Source organism: Protopterus annectens, chromosome 7.part0, assembly GCF_019279795.1.
Source record: "Protopterus annectens isolate FY-2018-M chromosome 7.part0, PAN1.0, whole genome shotgun sequence".
NCBI lineage: Eukaryota > Metazoa > Chordata > Ceratodontiformes > Protopteridae > Protopterus > Protopterus annectens.
Genome location: NC_056739.1, coordinates 1,202,214,135 through 1,202,239,775, shown reverse-complemented (window position 1 = coordinate 1,202,239,775; position 25,641 = coordinate 1,202,214,135). Strand labels below are relative to the sequence as shown.

Below are 25,641 nucleotides of genomic sequence, written 5' to 3'. Positions count from 1 at the left end.
GTACCTAGCTTCACAAAACTATAAAAGCTAGATGACTTTTCTCCTGTTGGACAGACTTTTGTTAGATCATTGTCCAGGGGCTCACGGACCTCTCAACCTTCCTAGTCAGTTTCATCTGTGGTAATCTAGCAATATAGCTAAAGCTACTGCAGCAGTGAGCAAATGAACAGTGCAGTCATGTAAGTAAACACAACCATAACTGTAGATGTTTGATCATTGCTTCAGTAGTCACTCCTTCCCTCCATCGTCCTATTTTTTTGGTTTAGCCAGGTTAAGGAACTTTATTTTCCTATATTTGACCTTTTCAGTGTTCTAACCTCCCTCTCATTTGATATGAAATCTCAGAAGGGATTAACGCCCAAACTGCTCTTCACGTTGACTCGAGGTAGGTACCTGGGTGCTTGGAAGGCGACCTGGAGCTTAGGAAGCTGGCCAGCTGTTCTATCCTTAACAGGATGCAATCCATGTAACAAAGTATGCTGCAGAGATAATTTGAAAATCTACTGTTATGGTAGGTGTACTTGCACAGCTGTACTGCTTCAGGCAATCAGCATCACAGATCAGTATTTGGTTTTAGCAGTGTTAAAATTCATAAACCTGTTAATGAAGGGTCCAGAGTTAGCTAAACAGCACAGGAAAAAAGTCCAGGGCAATGAATCTTGAACACTGTTTCTTTAAACTCAAAAACCAAGAGGAATTGCGTATCAAGGCCATCAGTCTGGTAATTGCCTGATCTTGGAGCACTACTGTGTGTTTGGACTGTTCTTCCCAAACTGAGTTATACCATTAATTAATGCTGTTGTATTCAGGCAAGTTTGTGAGAGACTGCAAATGGCACCACATTTTAGGAGTCCTGAGCAGGCAAAGGTGGTATACTTGAAAGAGACTGAGGTTCCTTGCCAAGGTGTTTCCAGTTCACGAGTCTGAAAATGGGAATTTACTGTTGGTCTGCCTTGTATACTCAAAGTGGGTAAAATGAGTTTGGTGTCCAGAGTAAGGATTCTGACTGAGGGGGAGGTTCCTTCATCTTTTTTTTTTGTGTAGTTATGGTCCTTGTTCTTGCAGTTTTTTTTATTGGGAATATATTTGCCACCAACATATTGCCTTTTTAATGAGGTCTGGACCTGCAGTCTGTTAGCATTTTGAATTATGGCAATTATTTGTTCATCCTTTTTCTGGCTCTTGAGAATGTCAATTGAGCTATCACGTTTACACCTAAAATTTTTATATTTATTACTAATTAGTGTTGCCTCACACAGCTTGTCCATTGTATATCTTGTATATCTAGTTCATTTATTCATATTCTGGTTATTTTATACTGGTTGTTTTGTGTCTTTTGGCTTTTCCCGGTTAGGGGTCATCACAGCGAACTCTGCTCCGCTAATGATTGGCAGTAGATTTTTATGTGCCGAGTTGCTGGCCCTGACGCACAGCCTTCAACGAAGGTACACCCATTCATGCACGTCTCTACACAGAAGACGCTCTGGCTGAGAATCTAACAGGACAACGTCTTACTGTGAGGTGACAACGCTACCGCAGCACCACCGCAGTTGGTTATTTTACACTGGTAATTTTGTGCTTAGTGGTGTAATTTTGCTAGTACATTACGCTAGACCAAAAAAGACTTTCCATTACAGTGAATGGGGAAATTTAGTGTACAGGAGAGATGTTATAGTATTAATAATTTTTCATGCCACCCCTGTTGCATAGCAGCTGGACATGGCTAGCTAATCCTTGTACTGTTCCTGTTTAAGCATTCTGGAGCAAGAGAGCAACTGATTTCTGTAGAGCGACTGATCTCTACTTCTTCATCTTGAGATATCTCAAACACAGGATTGCCTGATTTTTTTCATTGATTTTTCTTTGGCAGGTTCCTTGAATGCTGGCATAATACCATTTGCGGACATTAGTAACTACTGTCTGCAGCTGCTGCTCCCTGGGGCAGTCTGTAAAGCAGCAAATCAAAATACACTGTGACCTTTGTTTTTACTTTCCAGTTATTTTACACTTGTCTATGAAAGCTAAGGTCAGATCAGTGAAGTGATTAGTATGGCTTGACATGGGGTGTGTAATTACACACATTTTCAAAATATAAATGAAAATTTTTTGGGGGGTTGGAAAACGAAGCAAACAATACTGTATATTTTATTGGTCAAGTGACTAAGCTCATTTTTATAAAGACTGTGCAGGAAAATGAATGTTTGAAAACAGTAGTTGGTCTAAGTACATTTGTTCATGGGTAAGTGTTGGGTAAGGAAATATTTACTGGTATGCATGTTTGGTGTGTGTTGCAGTATTGTCTTGTGTGTGGTGGTCCTGTTGAAAGAGGTTTTTGTAATATGGGTGGTGCTTTAGAAAGGTTTTTAGTAATATGTGCAGTTAGGATAAGCACGAGAAAGTAAAGTGGTGCAGTCTCCTTACTCATGGGGCTTAACCCCTAACCCTCCCCCCATCCCTACAGATTGCTAGAAAAACCTTTTTTCCCCAAGTAACACAACCAAGATGACAGTCTGTTTTGTAGTTGAGCTGAATGATGGGTATTTTTAGTTGTATAAAACTACTTTATATGTCTTGTGACTTAATATGGAGTTTTTAGAGTTTTATTTAGATAGTTTGAGGCTCAATATTTTGTTTATTTCATGATGTTAACAGGTGTGTGGGCTACAAATTTAAATACTTTATCTGGTACATAGGTAGTTTTGAAGAGGCTGAAGTGAGGAAGCAGGATGTGTGAAAGCAAAAGGCATGCTAAATGACTAGTGCTGAACAACCATTTATAGCTTTGGGGGGTGGGGGTTAGGTTAGTATGTCTGTCACAACTTAATATTAGAGTCACTATTTCTACTTCAGACAGCAGAAGAATGAATAAAAACTCCCCCCCCCCCCTTGGCGGGAGGGGGTGCATAGTATACATGTCAAATGGCAGTTACTCTCTGAAAAATATTGTGGCATGGGGGGGCAGTTTGAGAGTTAATACCCATAGCAATGAATTAACTTTTAAGTATACTCTGGTTAGTTATCTCTTTGGGGTAGAGATGAGGCATGATTTTTTTAAAGCGTGGTACAGTTTACATCTCTGATTCAAGTAACTGAGGCTCGTTTCCATTGACACAGTGGCTACCCTTTAGAGAGCAGCAGACTGTAGGTGAAAAAAACGTTAAGGATTACTGTTAAATGGCCATTCATATGGCATGTTTGGGTTGCTTTGAATCCTTGGAAGTAAAATACCCTTTGGCAATAAACTGGACAAGTTAAATTTACAGTCCAACTTTCCCCACTACACATGCACTTGTACTGCCTTAAATTATAATTTCATGGTCTCTCACTTATTGCCGAAGAATGGGGAAAGCTTTGCCAGAAACGGACTTGGCACTCAAATTCAAAGTACAGATGCTCTAGTATCTTTGTACCTAAAAGTACAACCTAACTACAGTTTAGAATGGAATATCCTTATTTTTCAAATCTTTACAGAAAGTCTGCTGCTGAGATAAAAACCTGTTGTAGAATTAAGTGATTATCTTCTGTTTAGGGTGGTAGTATACAGCCAATATCGATAATAAATCAGAAGTAAATCCTTTCTCAAGAACGTGTTTTATGCTTTGGTTGAAACTGTGGTTTGAAACAGTCAAAATGTGATCCGAGTCAGCACTGAGTTGCTTTTTAAATGGTAGAATGGTGTGACATTTTTTACTATATTTTCTTATTTAATGACCACTGCATTATGAGCTATCAAAAGGGAAATGAAGTATTGTCTTTTATGCACAAGTATTAAAGGTAAGATCTCCGAAGGCTATTCACTGTCAAACATACGGTTTCAGTAGATATTTTCTATAGGACCTCATAGTAGGGTAGGAACAATTTCAAACTAATGAAATCATATGGAAGTCTGTAACTGGTCAAGCTTCATGTTACCTTTGAGTAACTGTGCATGTCTTTCTATTCTCATTTTGCAGTATTTATAACTGTAGGGAGGTTGCTGCCTGCAGCACCAGACATCCAGCCAGTGTACCAAGGTCTTAGGAGCAGGGTTATTTGCTGCATTTTGTCAGCCATAAACTGATGTCTGCTGTAAGTGATGCCTGCACGTATCCCCTTCAGATCTTTTCTGCCACAGTGATCTAAGGACCTCCAATCGCAAGCTCCGGGAATCTTTGTTTCAGCTGTCTGATACAGATGAGTACCCCTTTGGGTTTTTTGTTTTCATGTTCCGCGGTCGAGTGGGCATTCAAAAGACGTGCGTTGAATGGGAATGCCTTCGTTGCAGGTTGGGTGTCGGGGTGGCAACTCGACAGCATAAAAACCAACTGCCAATCATTAGTGGTCCAGAGTTCCGCTGTGGCGACCTATCCGGGAAAAGCCGAAAGACAAACAGCAGCATTATTGCTTTTCAAATGTACATGTCAGATGGGAAAGAAGTGTGCTTGTGGAAGACAAGTTCCACACAAGGACATGCATAAGTGCTTATTCTGTTGAGGTGAAGGCCATTACCATACATTTTGTGACATTTGCCTAAAATGCTTTGCAGCTGTCTGGCTGCCTTAAAGCTGTATTTAGAAAATCAGAGGCTCTGGCGTCTAGTGTTGGGCATGAAGGGTGAGGTAGGTACCTCCGAGCCACCTCGAAAGAAGGCCAAGAAAGTTAGGCCCGACACCCATGCTGCACCTCAGGAGTCTGGAGACTCTCAAGGCAGATGTTAGCCCAGGGTCTCATCGCACGCCCATTTCTTAGCTAGAACCAGGAACCATGGTAGAAGCTGGTTCAGCAGAAATGCAGAGTACATCTGCTGAACTTGATCAGCCATCAGCCCCTGATGGCAAAGGGGAACCACGGCTCAGGACATCAATTAGACCTACTCTAGCCTTCAAGTCTATACATGCTTCTACTCCTCTGAAGAGGAAACCAAAACTAAAACATAGGGAACAAAGAAGCTGAACCAGCTCCTGGATGGGAGATTACTCAATATCTTTTCAGGGCCGGCCAGGCCATCCATTCTCTGGTAGCTGTACCAACCCCTACACCTGTGCAGGCCTTAGAGGATTCAGAAGAACTCTTACCTATTCCTCCCTGAAAATCCCCCAAGGACTTCACTACCCATAAGGAGGAGGAGGAGGACTTGGTCCAGAATCTCCAGGAGAGGAATTCTCCTTTGGGGACACCATTTCTCTGAGAGAACATTTTAAATGGCAATCCTCAAATGTGTCTGAAATAAGAGATGCTTTAAATAGTTGCAGATGGACAAGTTCTCCATCTGCAGTCCCTCCCCTGTTTCCAGCCTTTAATGATGCCTTTCTGGCTGCATTGCAGACCCCTGACTCTCGGCACCCAGCTTCTGAACATCCAGATAGATTTTATAAAGTTCCTCAGGATACACAGTTCCTATTCCATGCAGACCCTGCTGTCATTGCAGTGTCAGCAGATAAATCATCTAGACAACTGCCCTCCACACTAGTTTCCTGCTGACAAGGGCAGCAAATTTATGGATAGATTATGGAAGAAGGCGTATACTTAAACTCTCGCCATTAGAGCCCTAAACTATCAAACTCACATGGCTAGGTTTGTTTTAGATACCCTATCAAAAGCTTCTGCACTGATCCCAGATGTTCCAGACTCCTCTGTGACCAGGCACGCCATAAAGTGCAGTTATGATGCAATAGGGGCGTCGTCAGGTTCTATCTTGAAGATCTTCTTGGGTGAGGTTACAGCCCCCTTCCTATATGTCCAAACCAAATTGTTAGATGCACCTCTTGAATAATGCCCTTTTCAGTGCAGCAGAGTTCCTTAAATCCCTACAGGAAAAGGGTAAGGAGCTACAAAATCTAAAGCATTTGTTAGCCTCTCCTATTCCTAGGTATCCTAGGAACTACCCTTAAAGGACCACTTGTGTTGGGAGGCAATCCTAACATTCCAATGCCCCACAGGCTAAGGGGCGGAGGCAACCTAGAAGATGCTCCATTCCTAAAACTTCCACCTCCACTCCAACACCCTTTCGGAGGCAGCCTGACTTGGACAGAGCTTCTCCCACCGACTCAAACCCATTACCCAGCTCCTCCCTTAGCCCTCTGCCTCACCCTTTCCCTACCCTCCTGGCAGAAAATTACCTCAGACTTGGGTCCTTTCCATCATCCAGAAGGGATATGTTATGACTTGGACACTTCCTCCCTTTCAGGGGATAGCCCAGCCCACATACACGTCAGCTTCATCCCCCCCAAACTCTGGACTAACTTCAAGCTCAGGTACCTCCAGAACGGGGCACCATAGAGTACCTCCAGAACGGGGCACCATAGAGTACCTCCAGAACGGGGCACCATAGAGTACCTCACCATAGAGTACCTCCAGAATGGGGCACCATAGAGTACCTCCAGAATGGGGCACCATAGAGTACCTCCAGAATGGGGCACCATAGAGTACCTCCAGAATGGGGCACCATAGAGTACCTCCAGAATGGGGCACCATAGAGTACCTCCAGAATGGGGCACCATAGAGTACCTCCAGAATGGGGCACCATAGAGTACCTCCAGAACGGGGCACCATAGAGTACCTCTAGAACGTATTTGGTTCCAAGAAAGGATGGCCCTTGGAGGCCAATCATGGATTTGTCTGTACGCGGGTCTATTCCTCAAGGTGCCTACCTTCAAAAATGCTCACCGTGCATCACCTCCTACCTCTCATCCCTCACCCAAGCCTTCATTGTATCTCTGGATCTGAAGGATGCTTACCTTCATATTCCTATTCACCCCAGCTAGAGGAAGTTCCTATGCTTTTCTATGGGTTCTTTGCATTTTCAAATTTCTGCATTGCCATTTGGGCTTTCCACAGTCCCCAGAGTATTCACAAATTGCATTGCTCCAGTTATCACCCACTGCAGAGTGCAGGGCATTCAAATATCCATACCTAGATGACCTCTTGATATTTCAGGATTGCCAGACCCTCTGTCACCACCTGGGCATGGTGTCCAATACCCTGGCAAACCTAGGGTTCACTGTGAACCAGAAAAAAATCTCATCTGACACCCACCCAAGAACTAGTTTTCTTGGGGTGCAGGATAAAGACCAGATGGCATCTTCATTCCTTACCAGAAGGTGGAAACCATCACACATTTCCTCCAAACATGATCAGCCAGGGCATTCCTGAGGGTCCTAGGCCACATGGCATACTTGATACCCATGCTCCCCTTAAGGCTGGATATGAGTAAGTTTCAGTGGATGCTGAGTCACTGGAACAAATTCACTCCCCCACCTCTCCTCCTATGCCTGAAAAGGTGCAATGGTGGATTCCAACCATAAGCCTCAACCAGGGTTCATCTTTGCAGACCCCCACACCCTCACAATAAATCTTAACAGATGCTTCAGACTTGGGTTGGGGAGCAGTTCTGCAAGCCCACAACAAACAAAACAAAGTTCAAGGAGAGTGGTCCTCCTTCAGAAAGGGACCACATCAATATCCGAGATGAGGGGCCTTCTCTTAGCCTTGCAAACCTTCCATCCAGTTCTCCAACCAGGCACCTTACAAGCAGTCACGAACAATGACGGTCTTGTGGTATATCAAGCAGGGGGTGACGAGGTCCTACCCACTCTGCAGCCTGGCTATTCAGATTTGGTTCCTAGCAGCAGAATTGCACATTCACCTGCAAGCAGTGTACATTCCTTCAGCAGAACCTCTGCACCCTCTCAAATGGATGCTTCACAGGGAGGTATTTTTGGATCTCATTCACAGGTGGGGTATTCCTCGGGCAGATCTGTTTGCCTCCTCCCGGAATGGACAGATGCCTTTGTTTTGCACAAGGCATCCACTGGCATGGAAGGTGCACGCCTCCACTTTTTATCTTGGGCTGGGATGTATCTTTATGCCTTCCCCCTTTTATACTGATTCAAAGGGTCCTTCTGAAAATTCAAAGGGACAAACCAAAATTGCTGGTGACCCCCTCTTGGCCAAGACAGCATTGGTTTCCCCTTTGTCTACTAGCGAAGGGCAATCGCCACAGGTTACCCAATTGATTTGACCTACTCACAAGACTGGGTCACTCATACACCCTCAGGTGCGCAACCTCAGACTAAAGGGGATCAGAACCATCACCCAGCGTGAGACGCCTATATTCTGAGGACTTAATGTCCTGCAGGAGACCAGGAAACCTAGTACCAGGAGAAATTGTGGCAAAATGGAAAAGATTCTCCAGATGGTGTCAAAAGAAAAAGTGGGACTCCTTTCTTATTCCTGTACCTATGGTCCTTGTGTGAGCTCCTCCATTCAGGGCTGACCTACTCCTCTGTTAAGGTACACTTGTCAGCCATTTCCTCCCGTCTCCCCTTGGTTCCTCCTTTGGCATCCAGGTTAAAGGTAAAACTTTTTCTTGAGGGGTCCTCCATATTAGACCACCTAGGAAACCGATGCCGCCTTCATGGGACCTTAATTTTGGCCTTGGAAAAACTCGTACTACCTCCTTTTGAACCAGCTCACTCAGCATCACTGAAACTATGTACTTGGAAAACAGTACTGCTGCTAGCTCTCATCTGCCAGGAGGGTCTCAGAAATCCAGGCCTGATGGCTAACCCCCATCTGAAGTAGACTTCATTTGCTCAGCAACCTGTGGGTATCTGATCTGATTTGGATCCGAGCCGGCAGCTTTCCAAGCTCCTCCCCCTACCCATAATGCCCTGCCATCTCCCTCTAACCCCCAGATCTGGTTTGCCACGGCTTCTGTAAGCTTATTAGAAAGAGCTCCAATAGTGGTATTGTGAGTTTAGGCTTTACATTTCCTGTCAAAATTTTCTATACCTGTGTGTGACTGGATCCCTTATAACTCTTTTAGTAAATTTAACTAATTTTAACAAAACTCTCTTCTCCTTTTTACCCTCCCTCCCTGTGTGTGAAGGTGTGGGCCTTTTTTTCCTTTTCTAGAATGTCCGAAGTCCCCAAATCTGTGTTCTCCAAATGGCTCCGTGTGGCCATAAACTGTCCCCAGTGGATGGCCACACATGTTTGCCTGGGGGTTGATCACATCTCTTTGGGCTGCACTATTTGTGCAGCCTTCAACCCCAGGGCTTTGAGGGATAGGACGACGAGGTTAATCCTCGTGGGCCTTTTGCCCCCGGATTTCACTTCAACCTCCTCTTCTGTGGTGCCAGCTGTGGCTGCCCCACTTACTGCTTCCGATCCCCTGGCCGGGACTCAACCTCCCTCTTTGGCCCAGGAGGAAAGGGATGGTAGAAAGAGAAAAGAGGAAGAGGGAGAGAGAGAGGGAAAAAGGCACCGCAGCCACAAGAGGCTGTCCGAATCTGTCCTTTCAGGCCCATCGTCCAAGCAGCTTGCCTCTCCCCTCAAGGTCTCCAGGTCCCCCCCCCCTTCCCGGCTTCGTTCACCACGTTTCTCCCCGGAGCCGGAGGAGGAAACCCAGTCACCTTCGAGGTAGTCTAGGTGGCCTTCCCGGCCGGCCTCTGCGGCTTCATCCAGATCTACAAGAAGTTTATCCGATGCTGACCTGGACCGGATGATGTGCCTATTCCTGCAGCCCAGATGCAGAGGGAGTGCTCTTGCCTCCCCCCCCCCCTCAGGGGGGGGGGCTCAACCCCCTTTTTCGCCCCCACTCCTTCTCCGAGCCGCCTTCAGGTTTCGGAGCCATCGGATCCGTCTAGCTTCAGAGCCGGGGTGATGTCGGCACAGACGGTTGTTTCTACTTCGGCGCAGACTATACCCTCGAGTCTGTCAGATCCTTTTTTGGATCTGTGCTCTCGGGGCCGTGGGTTGAGCGTTGGATCTGGAGGAGTTAGTGGGCCTTTGGCTCCGTTAATTTCGGAGCGCACTGCTTTCGGATCTGACTGGGATCATCCCTGGCGCCGATCCACTCGCCGGATCAGAGGAGACTGTTTTCAGATCCAAGAGAAAGCAGTCCTCCCTCTGCGTTCGACGTCGTGGAGAGGGTTCTTTTGAGGATTAGAGGCCCCAGGCTCTTGCTACAGATCCACCCTCCATTCCCTCTCAGACGGGCCTGTCCATCTGTCCCCAGGGACAGCCTGCGCCTACGTCCCAGATAGTTCCCCTGGAGGAACAGGACATTGTTGGTGAGGCCTCCTCTGATAGCCCCCCTGAAGAGGTCCCTCACAAACTGAAGTGCAAGAGGAGGCACTTGGACTCACCAGAGTCCCTCACGGAGGACACAGACTTAGGGAAGGTTCCCCAAGGTCACCCCCCCCAAAGAAGTCTCCTTCGGAGATATTATGGAAGTGGTACACATTAGAGGGGAGTAGTCTGCCCAAAAACCTTCCTCGGATGAGTGTTTCTGGAGGCGTTTGATGCAGGCCCATGTACCTCTTGGGTGTCACCTCCTGCCGACCCCCTGGTAGACCTCATAACTACCAGGGCATGGAAGGAGCTAGACACTGTCGAGCCAATACCTAAGAGACTGGACAGGATCCTCAGGCCTCCCACAGACAGGACAGTTTGGAGCAAGGGTGCCCCAGTGGATGCCATGGTGCTGGCGGCTGCCACTAAAAAGGAATTAGCACAGGAGAGTTCCTCGGTGCATCCTCCAAACAAGGAGTCTCGGATGATGGACCATTTGGGAAAGTGGATGTTCTCTTCAGCGACCTTCTCTGTAAGGTCACTGAATTATATGGCACACGTGATTCGGCTCCAGTGGGACCTGATTAAGGAGTATGCTGGGTCACCCCCAGAGTCCATGTTGGCCGAGGAAAAGTGGACCTTCTCTGCTTGAATGGCCACTCAAGTCTATCACCAACACATCTATGCGGCTTCTCTCCCATGCTACGGAGGGAGTGGCTAGAGCTAGCATAACGGGCGTCTTACGTAGACAGGCCTGGCTTAGTCTCTGCGATTTTTGTGGAACCCTTCAAGGTGTCCTTCGCGAACGCCCCTTTTGACGGTTCAAGACTCTTTGGCAAAACTGTCCACGATACGCTCCTCCAGACAGAGAAAGACTGGAAGAAGTCTGCTGTCGGGATCCACTTCTTGGCTCCTCAGAGGTCCTACTCCAGGAACCAAAGAGGACAAAAGATGTGGTTCTGGAAAGCTCAACAATCCTGTTTCACTCCGGATCCCTCGTCCTTCAGAGGCAGAGGGAGGACAGTGTGGACGCCAGCCCAGGGGCAGAGGGTGTCCGAAGAACTTTGGGTTGAGAGAACTTTTTTCGGATCGACCCGCGCAGCAGCCCTGAGGGGCTGCCCGGCTGCTCCTCTCTGGAGGCAGTCTGGAGCACTTCTCGGAATACCTAGCAAAATGTGTGTCCATTACAACAGATCGCTGGGTGCTCCGAATCATATCCAGAGGCTATTCAATTCCTTTCCTATCCCACCCTCCCCGATCAACAAAACACCCCAGTGTTCCTCCCGATCAGAGGGAGGCAGCAACATCAGAAATTCAAGGGCTGCTAAGAAAAATAGCTATCCAGCGCGTCCCCCCAGAACAATCCAGATCAGGCTTTTACTCCAGGTTCTTTAGTACCAAAAAAGACTGGGGACTTGCGACCCATTCTCGACCTGTCAATACTGAACCTGTCAGTCGCCAAAGAAAAATTCCGAATGGTCACTATTCAATCCATTCTCCCTCTTTTGCAGGAGAATGACTGGATGTGCTCAATAGACTTCAAGGATGCATACTTCCACATTCTGATGGACAAACTATCCAGAAGGTTCCTCCGCTTTCAGCTGGGAGCTGGCCATTATCAGTTCAGGGTAATACCCTTCGGTCTCACTACAGCCCCAGGGTGTTCACCAAGGTCATGGCAGTTGTATGGGCCCACCTGAGGCTTCAGGGAATACAGGTCTTCCTGTACCTGGACGACTGGCTCCTAACTGCCCCCACCAGGCATCAACTCTGCTCACAGGGACTACTTTTTACACCTACCCCTTCACCTAGGGATCACAATAAACCACCAGAAATCCTTGCTTCAACCTACTCAAATTTTGAACTTCATAGTGGCTAGGATAGACTCTACTCAATCCAGAGTCTTTCTAACAGCGGACAGACTTTGCAGTCTAAGCCTTCACATTCTAGACCTCTTACAATCGGCAGCTCCCCCAGCGGAACTAGTCCTGAGGGCCCTGGAATCCATGGCAGCTGCCATCAATCTATCACCCTTCGCTCACCTGAAGATGAGAATCCTTCAGTGGACATTACAAGTTCAATGGTTCATTCTTTCACCCCCTGTCTACTCCTATTCACCTCAGCAGGATTTGCAGGGAGTCGCTTCTTTGGTGGCTCTGCTCCAAAGATCTTCGAGAAGGCTGCCCCTTTGTTTTACCCCCTCCCCAAGTCACTGTGACCATGGGTGCATCTCTCCTCGGCTGGGGGGGGGGGCATTGCATGGGCAGATCGTCCAAGGCACGTGGACTTTCTCAGAGACCTCACTGCATATCAATGTCCTGGAGATGAGGGCAGTGCTTCTAGCATTGCAGGCTCTCCATCTCCTTCTTCCTCCAGGAACTATTGCACTTCAAACCGACATGTCGGTAGTCTGGTACATACAGGGGGGAACCAGATCCTATCCACTTTGCAGGGAGGCAATGAGAGTATGGGAATGGGCGATATCCACCAACCACTTTCTCATAGCAATGCACATCCGGGTCGGTCGAACATCCTGGCGAACAGGTTGGGTCAGATTATCCTCTCACCTTACGAGTGGTCTCTGAATCCAGCAGTAGCTGAACAAATCTTTCTCCAATGGGGTCAACGTTGCTGTGATCTCTTCGCCTCGCCTTCAAACACAAAGTGCAGCAAGTTCTTCGCTCTGATTCCCCCACCAGAAGAAGCTCCCAGAGAGACTCTAGTTCATGCTTGGCCATCCGGTCATCTGTATGCTTATCCTCCTTTCCATTGATGACAAAATTCTTGCAGAAAGCTAGTCTGTTGGAGAACAGTTATCCTCATAGCCCCTTTCTGGCCTCATCAAACCTGGTTCCCTTACCTGCAGTCTCACCTAGTACATCCTCCCTGGATCTTGGATCCCAATCCGGATCTGATCTCTCATACTTTAGGATTGAAGACCCCCGACCTGGACTACCTCAAGCTCTCAGCTTGGTTGATCCAGTTCCCCTAATGGTTAGGACTCCTGTTATATCTTCCTCAGTTAAGGCCATCCTGGTGGCCACCCATAAACAGTCTACCAGGAAAATCTACAAGAGTAAATGGAAATGTTTCTCTGTCTGGGCGGAGCATAGGAACTTGGACCCCTTCATGGCTCCTGTCCCAGCAGTTCTAGACTTTCTCTCGCACCTTTGATCAAGGAGCTAGTGCTTCTATTAAAGTTCAGTTAGCAGCTATTTCCCACTACCATGTTGGACACTGTTCACGGCCCCTAGCGTCCTCCAAGATTCGCAAAACATTCATGAAAGGAATCTTAAGACCCCCTATTAAAGATGCAGTGCCTCCATGGGATCTTACCCTAGTTCTTCAAGCTCTGACTGGGCCTCCTTTTGAACCCGTGGCTTCAGTCGACTTAAAATATGCATCTTGGAAGACGGCCTTCCTGATTGCCATTACTTCTGCTAGAAGAATATCAGAGCTTCATGCTCTCTGCAGCAAGCCTCCATACATCATCTTTCATAAAGACAGGGTCTCCCTCAGGACTAATCCCTCTTTTCTGCCCAAAGTGGCTTCAGAAGCCAACATCAACCAGTCCATCAATCTACCTGTCTTTCCAAATTTCCAAAACAAAGGAGAATACAGACTTCATTGTCTGGATGTTCAGACAGTTACATTTTTACTTAAACAGAACAGCAGATCTTCGAAAATCTTATCAACTTTTTGTTTCCTTTGCAAAATCCTGTCTGGGGAAACCAGTCACTAAAGTAACCTAAGCCAGATGGATTTCCCAGTGCATTCTCCTAGCATACAAATGTTCTGGTCGTCCTGAGCCCCTGAGTGCGAGCCCATTCTACCCGATCTATGGCTACTTCTGCTGCTCTCTGGTTAAGGGTTTCTTTGGACGACATTTGTTCAGCAGCTACTTGGGCTTCCTCTCCTACTTTTATTACACACTATAAACTGGATTTAATATCCAGAGACGTGCATAGTTTGGCTCTGCAGTGCTCTGGAATATCCTTCCATAAGGGCCTCCCAAGTTGCTGGTAGCCGGGGACTCTGTCCCACAGGTTGCTGAGCAAATGAAGTTAACTACTTCAGATAAAGAATTTATGTACTCACCATAACGTTCCATCTGAGTAGGTAACTTCATTTGTCTGCAACCGACCCTCCCTCCATCCCCCGGACCCTTAGTTCATTACCAACAGATCAGGATATGTCCTTGTTCACTTGACATCACTGGAACGTATTGTCATCCTTTCCTAGGTTATAGAATTTCTATTGCCTTTTTTTCTGGCAAACTTGATCTGAGGGTTAGAGGGAGATGGCAGGGCATTATGGGTAGGGGGAGGAGCTTGGAGCTCGGATCTTTTAGCTTGGAAAGCTGCTGGCTCGGATCAGATACCCACAGGTTGCAGACAAATGAAGTTACCTACTCAGATGGAACGTTATGGTGAGTACATAACTTTTTACCTAATCTTCCATAAGGATAGGGTCTCCCTCCAGACTAACCCCTCGTTCATGCCTAAAGTGGTTAATGAACTCCTTAAATAAAGCCATTAACCTCCCTGTTTTTTTCTCCTCAACCTCAAAATCCATCTGAAAGAACCCTACATTCCTTGGATGTTCATAGGTCATTTTTGCAGGTTTTCATAGACCAGACCCTTCTGCCTTCCTCCCAGGATCATACCTAAAGCTTGGGTATTCTTCCTACAATTATGAATACTGCAACATGACAATAGAAGGACATAGAATAGTTGTGTAGGAACTTACCATAACCTTAGATGTCCTTCTTTCATGTTGCAATATTCACTCCCTCCACCCTCCTCTTGCTCTGTTTTGCCCATTTGGAGTGACTTGCCCTTCTTTCTCTCCATCCAAATAGGACAGTAACAGGCACATGCATTTATTGGTTCCTTTGGCCTGATGGCATTTGTGGGTCTGAAAAGCTTTCTTTCCTTATTTTCCAGGGGTACTACTGTATGCAGAAGTCATCCCTGAAGGGGGTACATGCAGACTTCACTTTTATAGCCTATGTCTGTTTATGGCTGTGACAAGCAAAGCAGCACGTGCTCCGAAGACTTTGGCATACTGGCCAGATGTATGGTGCTGCAGGTAGCAACCTCCCTACAGTTATACTGCAACATTGAAGAGTACATCTAAGCTTATGGTAAGTTCTTACATAATTCTAGATTTTCAATACAGGAAATTTATTGCACAGGGCTGGTATGCCACATGTTGTATTTACTGAAGTTTGTCCATAATATGCGCTAAAGCGTGAAATGCAGTTTCACCCAGAAATTGGGGTATGTACGGGACTAACTTTTTTTTTTTTCCCCTCCCCACAGGTGCTGTTCTGACTGGAATGTCTTCAGTCTTTACTTCCATGGGTGAATTATTTTGATTGTCTGTCCAGATCAGGCAAAGCACTGTGAGGAACCTCCATTTTGTTTGTGGAAGTTTTTCATACAAGACTTGGTTTTGATTTTCTTCATCTTTGGACTGTGAATTCATATGCAGTTCCATACAAGGCTGTCTTGACCAAAAGCCTAGCAGGAAAAGCTTAATGGTACCGATATCGTTAATGTTGTTTTTGTTGCATAATCCTGTTGGTTAACTATAGAGCAAGAATCTGACTGCTCTCTAACTGCTGCTGTTTGTATAATAGAAAAAGACAGTCATGTCATTGCATGTGTAAGGTTTTTGGCATGAAATAATGCTTTGTATATATGTGTGTGTATGTGTGGAGAATAACTTTTTTGATGGGTGGTGTTTGCAGTTTCTGTTGTACTTCTGTGTTAACTGTAAGTTGTAAAAACACATTTCTTTGCGTTTGGTAATATTGATGTATTACTAATCTGACAGAAAAATCAGTTTTGTCTGTCTTCTAAGACTGAATCTGTATGTTGTCTTTTCTCTTCTGCTTCTGAAATTTTTCCAGAACTGTTATTTATCAATATTTTCTCTAGAGCACACCCATCCTATGCCATTATAAATAGAAGCCTTATCTAGATCAGAAATTGGAACCAACCTGGCCGGCCTGTAAGATTGTAGTAGCCTAATATGAAGTACAAATATTTTTGTACAGTTGTATAATATATTTATGCATCATGAATTTTTTGTTAAATTTAAAATAAAATGTATTCTGTAAGATAAGTTAATGTTAGTATAAGTTTTGAAGTTGCTTATTCTGTATCTTGAAGTTGCTGAAATGTGCAGATTTTCTCACATTTTACTATGCTTGATATTGAGGTACATGCATAATAAATTAAAGATCTCAATGTCTATGCTTGTGTTCTCTAAGAATGTGTCCTTATCAGACATGTAAACTGGATGAAATGTTTTTTTCATGTGAATAAGATTGTTCCAGAGGTTTCCCATTTTTTTAAATAGAAATCACTCAACCAAATGTCAAACTATTGGTTTTGAATCTAAAACAGTTACTTTGGCGACCAGTAAAAGATCTTGTGCTACATGGCCACTGTTGCTGTTTTCACATGATACAACCAATAGTCACTGGGGGGGGGCTGTTCGCAGTAGTTTTACAGTTGACTGAAATTAGTCACCAGGCTCAATTGTAATATCCGACTTTGTGTTCTGTAATTCCAAGAATTTAAGCTACCATTCACTGTGCATGTTGAATTTGCTTCATACTATCATTCTTTCTGCAGCAGGCATTTGTTCCCAGCATTCTTGCATAATGCATTTTAGAGGTTCAGACCCTCCTATGGTTTTCAGCTTCTTGTTTGGTTTATGATGCTCATTACTGGAATTTTCTCTTCAGAGCTTAAGCAGCTCTGAGTTTGCTAGCATACAAGGTAAGGCCTCACCAAAAGCCGTTTGAGGCCAAGTTATGGCTTTGATGGCAATCACAGGTGCAAGCGCTTTAAACAGCTTACCAGCATCTAACATGGCCTCAAAACTTTCAGTGGTGTATATTTTAAACCAGCAATAAGGCCTTAAGACACTTGAAAACCCAAAAGGCAGAAGGAAGTAATCTGCAAGCCTATGGCATATGATGCGATTTCTGATGCCTAGGCCCCACAATTGAATCCTACACAGCTACAGATGGCTGAGGTAGAGCAGCACTAGACTCAGAAGTGGGACTTTGGAGTGAAACACAAGGTGTAACTTCAATTTTCTTCACATGCAGGAGCAAATCAGTCTTCCACAGCTGTGTAGGATAAAGGCCTTCAGATCCTTGTGCAAACCTAAATGTGTGGCATGGAATTCTTTTCCTTTTCACACAAGTACTTGTGATGTACAACACTATACATGTTAAAGTATATTTCAATCTTTGTCTATATTTACTCGTCTAGTACTGTATTTAGTTTGCTGGTGTATGACCTATATTGTGGTCTTACAAGTTTTTATATGTTCATGTTTCACTGTTGCAGTCATTACATTTGGGGTAATCTATTGGCAGGTTGCCCTCAGTCGGCCTAAATAACCGTCTTGGGTCCTGCATCAGTTGCTGTCTCCTCTTCCATGACGTTAGGTCGTCAGGGGTATAAAACATGCAGCAGACGCCATTTTAATCCGTCTTTCTTGCCGCACAGTGCCTGAAGCAGAAGCAGTTTGCAAGTGCCGGTTGGCAGACTCCTGAAATTTTCATTTTCGAGTTTCAGAACCGAAGTCTTCCAACTAAAGCTACGTACCCTGTTGGGGAAACCTTTTCTTGCTCCTTACCGATGTCCGTAAAAGTTATTACTTGTGGGAAGCAAATGCCTCAAGGATTTTCATTTGTACTGTGTTCTTTGCCTAGGCCCTGATCACAATGTGCCTTGCTGTCAGTTTTGTGCTAAATTTAACCAACGCATTAAGTGTCAGTATATTTTTGCTTCTAAATATTTTGGTTCAAGATTTAACTATCCTGAAATGTCATCTGTTAGCAGTCAGACTACTGGAATTCACAAAAAACGCAAGGAAAGACAGTCTAGGTCCAAAACGGACTACGAAGCTTCTCCTAAGCCAGTCGCCGGTACTCAGTGAGGCGCTTTTGCAGCCCCTGATGCCCGCTACTTTTGTCACAGGCCTCTACCGAGACCCATTCAGATTCCGGTATGCTGCAAGATTCTGCAAATATTGAACCCACAGATGTCTCCCTTGGATGTGTCCAGAGCCACTGAGCAGGCACCGGCTTCTGAGGGTGTCTTCAGGCCTCAACATTTGTATATTAAAACGACGCAATCAAAACCAAGGCCAAAACCAACTTCTGTGTCTAAAAAAAACAATGCATGAGCCACGTGCTCAGGCCCCTATGCCTAAACAAATTATCAAAATGGCTGAGGATTTATTTACCTTGATCAGGGGTTCCCAACCCCCCCTGCTAAGAGGCGCAGGCAAGGCACTGATTATGAATCTTCAGATCAGGTTTCCATTTCTTCTGATTCCTCTTCTGATCAGGAATTTTCTATTCCACCTTATGAGGACTCTGATGCAGAGGAATCCATCCCTTCTGCTTCTCCTGAGGATTACTCTTTTGGAGAGACTTTGCATACGAACATTTTCACTCTGAGTCAGGACTTCTCAGAATCTAAAAAGAGGCTTGGGGATTTTCTTCCTCAGCATAGTCCTTTGGCAATACCTCCTGTATTAGACATTGTTGATGTGTTTTCTGAATCAGGCATGGCTCCTGATTCCATGCCTCTGGCTCCTAGTAAGCCAGACCGATATTACAGGGTTCCTGACTCCCACAAATTTATTTTCAAAAATCCTGCTGCTGACCCCGAAACTATTTCTCAGGGTCCCAAGGCTGTTAAGGCTTCCACAGCCAAAAATCCTACCCCTTCTGATAGATTCCAGGGTGCTGGATAGATGGGGAAAGAAGGTTTATACATCTGCAACCTTGGCAATCAGGGCTTTAAACTGCCAGTTACATATGCTTAAATATCAACGGCATGTTATGGGCTTACGGAAACAGAAAATTGTTAATTTCTGATTGTGTGGAAAATAGTTACAGGATTTATTGCATTCAGCAGAACAGGTTGGAAAGCATACTTTGCAATGTGGTTTTGATTCCTTGGAGGCCTCTTGCAGGGCCGCCGTAACTGGATCTGTGATGAGAAGGCGTGCCTTGGCTCAAGGAGCAAAATCTGCCTGATCATGTTAAAGCTAAATTGTTGGATGCCCCTTTGCAGCGGGACAGTCTGGTAATAAGGCAGAAGAGGTTTTAAAGAAAATGGAAGACAAAGCTAAATCTATGCAAACTGTAAATGATTTCTTGCAAGTGCAGCCACCCAGGTTCAGTAGCCACTGGCCTACTAAAAACTGTTCCTTTCCTGTGTCCAACAGAGCTGCTCAAGGCAAACCCAAATACTCCAAAGGCTCCAGATTTCAATCCCAAGGATCTTACAGGTCAAAGCAATGGAGTGCCTCCACCTCCAAATCGGGAGGTAACACAGCACAACCCTATAGTAAAAAGTCTCAATGACTTTCCTCTGCCATCTCCAAGCACTTATCTTTTGGCAGCCCACTTGGGGGGAACTAGCACTTCATGCTCAAAATTGGCATTTAATTACCCAGGACAAGAGGGTATTAAACATAGTATCCCAGGGGTACAGATTTCATTTCCACATGTTGCCAATTCCAAATGGATGGCAAGATCTGCCACGAAACCAGTGGGCAGAGGCCCAGAAACAAGTAATGTCCCTCATGGATATGGGGGCTATTCAACTAGTGTCAGAAAAGGAAAAAGGACAAGGATTTTATTCAAGGCTTTTCCTGGTACCCAGAAAAGACAAATCATGGCGTCCAATTCTGGACTTAATTCTAAATATGATCCTGGACATTCCAAAATTCAAAATGCTGACTTTACAACAGCTACTGCCTATGCTAGGCAAGAATGCCTGGTTGGTAACTTAAGGAGGCATACCTGCATATCCCAATAAGGGAATCTTGCAGAAGATGCCTCCCACTTAAAAGCAGGCTTTTTGCATTACCAATTCTCTGCACTGCCCTTTGGCTTATCTACTGTGCCCAGGGTCTTTACAAAGTGCATGGCACAGTAATTGCATTTTGCAGACAAAAACATTCAAATTTATCCTTACCTGGATGATTGTCTCAGGCAGAGGACAAGAACACTCTTCAACATCTGGTGCTTGTAAAAAGGCTTCTAGCATGCCTAGGGTACACCATAAACGAAAAGAAATCAACTGGTACAGTCTCAAATAATTACATTCCCGGGTACAAGCTTGAGTACAACTGCCCAGATGGCTTACCTCACGCCAGACAAATTCAATTGACAACATACTTCAAACAAGTAGCAACAAAAACCCAGCTATCTGCAAGACAAATTCTGCAGGCTTTGGGGTTCATGCCATCCTGCATTCTACTAATTCCATATGCGAGACTGCATATGAGGAAACTTCAATGGTATCTAAAAAGCTTATGGAGTCAACATTGTCACAGCCTGGAAACAATGATTCCCCTCATTCCCTGTCTGCAACAGGAGTTTCTTTGGTGGGCAGAGGCATGTCACCAAAACAAGGGACAGTCATTCACTCTACCCCCTGCCATCCAAACCCTAACTACAGACAGACTATGCTTGGGGGGCCCATCTGGCAGGGAGATGCATTCGTGGCAAATGGAGCCCAAAGCAAATGCATCTACATATCAACCAGAAAGAAATGTGCTAGCTGTTCAGAATGCTCATACAGCCTTCAAGGACTACCTTCATCCAGGACAACTACTGATAAAGACTGAACACCAGTTATGTTGTACATAAACAAGCCTGGGGGTAGCCACTCCTCCTTTGCAGACTAGCCATGGTCTTGTGGAACATGGCCTTAACTTACCAAATACATCTTCAAGCTCAATTCCTACCAGGAAAGCAAAATACTCTGGCAGACTAAGCAGAAATCTTATGGACCTGCATGAATGGAAACTGGATCCACAAATCTTCAGCATGTTAACACAAAAATGGGGGAGCCCAGACATAAATCTTTGCCTCTCGCCAAAGTGATCATTTGGACAAATTCTGAACAAGAACTCATCACAAAAAAACATGGAAAGTGGATGCTCTATCCCTCAGCTGGGAAAAAAAAAATCAGTCCTATGCCTTTCCCCCTCTGCCTCTACTCTCCAAGGTCTTACTAAAAGTCAGACAGGAAAAACCAAAAAATGATTCTAATTGCTCCGGATTGGCCTCGCCAACACTGGTACCCACTTCTAAGGAATGTCGCACCTTCCTTCATGGTACTTGCCTCAAACACCTCGCCTATTGTCTCAGCAGAACTATCAAATTCTGCACACTGTGCTACAAACTCTGAATCTTGCAGCATGGCTAATCAACTTATTTCGCCAACCACATCTCAGTAAACCTGTGATGTCATTTTGGAGGCCTGAAGGCCTAGTACTAGAAAATCTTATGCTGATAAATGGAAGAGTTTGTGCTTGGAACCAAGCGCAAGGAAACGCACAGCAAAGCCCAATATTCCTCAGATTTTGCAATACTGAGATGCTTCACAAGGGCCCATCTTTTAAAAATACATGCCTCAGCCATCTCTGCTCATTACAGCACAGAGCCCTCCCCTCTTTTCTCATCCCCTGCTAAAACAGTACCTCAGAGGGGCCAAAAATTTAAGGCCTCCCAGAAGAGCGCCAACTCCTGCATGGGACCTCAATTTTGTGCTGGAAAAAAACTCACCCTACCTCCTTTTGAAGCAGCAGCTACTGCGGATATAAAATGTCTTTCTTGGAAGATGCCCTTTCTTTTGGCAGTCACTTCATCTAGAAGGGTTTCAGAACTACAGGCTCTCATGGCAGTGGAGCCTTTTATATTTTACCCGGACAGGGTGGCACTCGGGACCAATCCTTTTATGCCCAAGGTGGTATCCAGTGTGGCTCTTAACCAGACCATTCACCTGCCATCTTTTTTCCCAAATCTGCAGAACAAGGGGGAGCAGATTCTGCATTAATTGGATGTACACAGACAACTAAGATTCTACTTAAACAGGACAAAATCTCAAAGTCTGAGCACCTACTGGTGGCATTTGCTGCGGGATTAGTGGGGAAGGCTATATCAAAGCAGACTATTTCTAAATGGATAAGCCATTGCATTTGTTTCTACTTGCACCATGATAAACCTATGCCCAAGGGGATCGGATCCCATTCCACCAGGGCTGCCTCTACTTCAGCAGCTTTTCTCAGAGGGGTCCAGAAGTTGCTACCTGGAGCTCAGTTCATACGTTCACAAAGCATTACCATTTTCTAAATCTAGGGCAGGCTTTGCCACTGCAGTGTTGTAGGGCCTTATAGCTGCTCCTAATGCTGTTTAGTTCCATCCTCCCATCCATAGCTTTGGGACTCTACCCAAATGTAATGACCAACAGTGAAACACGAAGAACATAGTACAGTTGTGTACACTTACCATAAATGTAGATGTTGGAGTGTAGTCACTGTTGAGTCTGGATTACCCACCTGCCAGCCCCCTTTTCTATAGCTTTTCTTTCCTTCACTATGCTCAAAAGCCTTTGTGGTGTATTTGCTTTTGGTTGAAGGTACATTTTGTGTTCTAAAGTGCATTTATATATTTATGGTTATATATACATATTTTTTGCTCCCCATTTGGTGGGCACCTGGCATCTGGGGCAAGAAAAACTGATTAAAATGGCGTTTGCTGCATGTTTTATACCCCTGACGTCATGGAAGAGGAGAGCAACTGACGCAGGATCCAAGACTTTATTCAGGCCGACTGAGGGCAACCTACCAGCAAATTACCCCAAATGTAATGACTGCAACAGTGAATACACTCTAACATCTACATTTATGGTAAGTGTACACAACTGTACTTTTTGTACTTCCATGTCTATTCTGAGACTGAAAATGGTCCATGTCAGTGCTATACCCTGTTTATCAAATGTAAGAATGCAAAAGGCAAATGCATTTCTTTTTAGCACCCCTTTCAAGACTTGAGCACCTTAGTGAATGTTGAACATTTTCTATTGTAAAATCTAAATTTTATGAAAGCCGGAGAGAGCATCCTTTTGGCAATAAGTAACTTCAAAGAAGTAAAAGCCTGGTGCCCATTCACAACAGTGTGGCTCCTCCACTTGCTGAAGTCAAGCAGATGAAGATCCTCCATCCCCATTCAGAGCATGAGGCAGTTTTCATTTTGCAATTTTTAACAAGATAATGTCAAATGAGGGTCGGAAGGACTAGCATGGGAGTACTCCAAGTTTTGCAACAATCCAGTCTCATCCATTCTAAACTAAAACATCAGCTTGGAATTTTAAATGTAAACGTTCAGACAATAGAACTGGTCTCAAATGTAGCACGAGGGACAGGATTTTATTCAATAATTGTGCTTGCTTCAAAGAATTAACTGAGACTGATCATAGAGAGAGACTTTATTTCCATAAATATGTTCAGATTTGCTAGTCTTGCAAAACTGTTGTCCTACAGCAAGCAAGATGCCTTTACAGTAAGATGCAGGGCATGCATCTCTACATCTCTGAAGTTGTAAGTTCAGAGTGGGAAAGTCACGTTTTCATTTACTTTTGGCCTTTCTACCGAGTCTCAACAGAATACATGAGTTCCTCAGCATTTGCCTAGCTGAGATTGTTTATGCTTGCATGGAATACCAAATTAAAGCATAATCCTTTCAGGCTTTGCACTCTACTCTTACGGTGTCCTGTGTTTTCCAGCAACATGTGTAGTCCCAAATGTATACAAAAGTCTGATCGGTGCCTTCTCAAACAAGATTTCTAGTGGCCATTTTAAACGTATAACATGCATTACTACTACTTGAGCAGCAACCCCGAACCACCAGGCAGTGGATCATTTGGTACTGCCCAGCTGGGTTTGGAGTGAAACTAAAGTTTGTATGCATGTTTGTGTCTGCATGTGAGTGAATGTGTGCATGAACGCAATATGTATGTTTGTGAAAGACTGCGTATGAGAAGGAGCGAGACATTTTGCACTCGCTAAGCAGTGTTTTTGCTGTTTAGCGAGTGTAAAAAAAATGAATAGTGTGCGCATCTTTCTGTCTGCATGTGAGTGAATGCATGCATAAAAGTAGTGTCTGCATGTGAGTGAATGCATGTATGAAAAGTCTGCGTGTGCTCTTCTACATATTTGTGCATGAAAGCAAGAGACTGTGGGAGTGTAGTTAATGTGATGCCTGGCAGCAACAGCAATGAGGTTTGTGCATCTCTCCCATACCACTCCACTTCTGCACAATGAATCTGGACAACACACTCCACCTGTTAGAGCAAAAAATCTGGACAATGCCACATCATGGTGGGACAAAGTACCAAAAATAGGGACGCTTTTTAAATATTACTCTTGCAAACTTAGTTGATAGAGCAGGTTTTGCATTGGCATGAATTTTTCTGAAGGAGATGGTCTGAAATTCAGTTGTCTGCCATTTACTGATGTCCGTTCCCAAAGCTTTGCCAGAGATTTGTCAGAAAACCACATTTTATGAGAAATAGACCAAAAATGAGCCAAAATTTTGGACATTCTGCAAAAATCTTTACAGCTGAAAGGTATGCTGGACTGAGCAAAACAGGGACAGGTTTTAAATATTGCTGTTATAAACTTAGTCAAGAAGGTTGCCATTAGGTTTACATACCTCTCTGCCATAGATCAATGTTATGCTGTTAAGCAGAATGTACACTTTGGTAATCATTGCCAGTTGTCTCTCTATTGTACTTTGGAGCTTTTCTCAGCAGGTCTTTGCTGAAAATGGAATTCTAGTCCAGTTGGGCCTTCCTGATTAAACAAATGTCAAGTATTATGCACTTAACCATGTGTGATGGCTGGTCCATGGAAAAGTTTCATGCATGAAACCAGTCCTTGTTGCAAAAAAGGTTAGAGACTGCTGTCTTAAAAGATGGCATTGAAATAGGGAATGAAATTTTTCCTTCAGACATGGAAAGAAATTGATTAAATATGAAAACTGTTCATGAATCAAAATAAATGACTAGGGCTTGTCTTCCTCCATTCAGTGTTTCCGTATGCAAACCTGTAAGTCTGGAAAATCCAGTGGTGGTTGTGAATAACTTGTAGAATCATAAGAACCACCCACTTTAGTCCTTTTCCGGTTTCATTGATAAAGCGATTATAGTGGTGGATCCAGCCACTACCAAAGTCGTATTACAATTTTCCCTCAAACCATAGTTATCCATAAACTCATCATGACTGGGAGCCCATATTCAGAGCTGTAAGTGCAAGTTACTTTGTCTGCACTTCAGAGGACAAGGTATAAAATCATTATCCCTCTGGTTGTGAAATCCTTTGATGGAACGATGCTGCAATGATATGGTACATAAGCAAGGAGCAGTAGTGCAGGCTGTGGTGATATTTAGGTCAAATGCAATTGAGTCAAATTTATTCCAGCAAGCAATTTAAAGCTCAAGATGGAGCATCAATATAAAAAGCATATACTCGAAGTTAAAATGAAATTTCAGTCAACACCTTTAATGCATCATTGCAGCCTTGAATAAATCTTGTACAAAAGATTGGCCTAGCAATTGCACCACATATGCCCATCATATATAACCAAGAATGGAAACTATTGAATAGCATAAACATTGGATTCACTCAAATCAAATTGTCAGTTTCAAAATGCCAAGTATGCCATAATTGTGACCATCATATACATTA

General features: G+C 44.5%; 1 protein-coding gene across 4 annotated transcripts in view; it reads left to right on the top strand.

The window, feature by feature from the left end:
• RBPMS2 (RNA binding protein, mRNA processing factor 2) overlaps positions 1-16,321 on the top strand; it is a 536,932-nt gene extending 520,611 nt beyond the window's left edge. For all 4 annotated transcript variants that reach the window (XM_044077820.1, XM_044077818.1, XM_044077819.1 and 1 more), the window contains exon 8: positions 15,381-16,321. The gene's annotated coding sequence lies outside the window, so the exon portion shown is untranslated. The remainder of the gene's footprint in view (positions 1-15,380) is intronic.
• Positions 16,322-25,641: the final 9,320 nt, after the last annotated feature.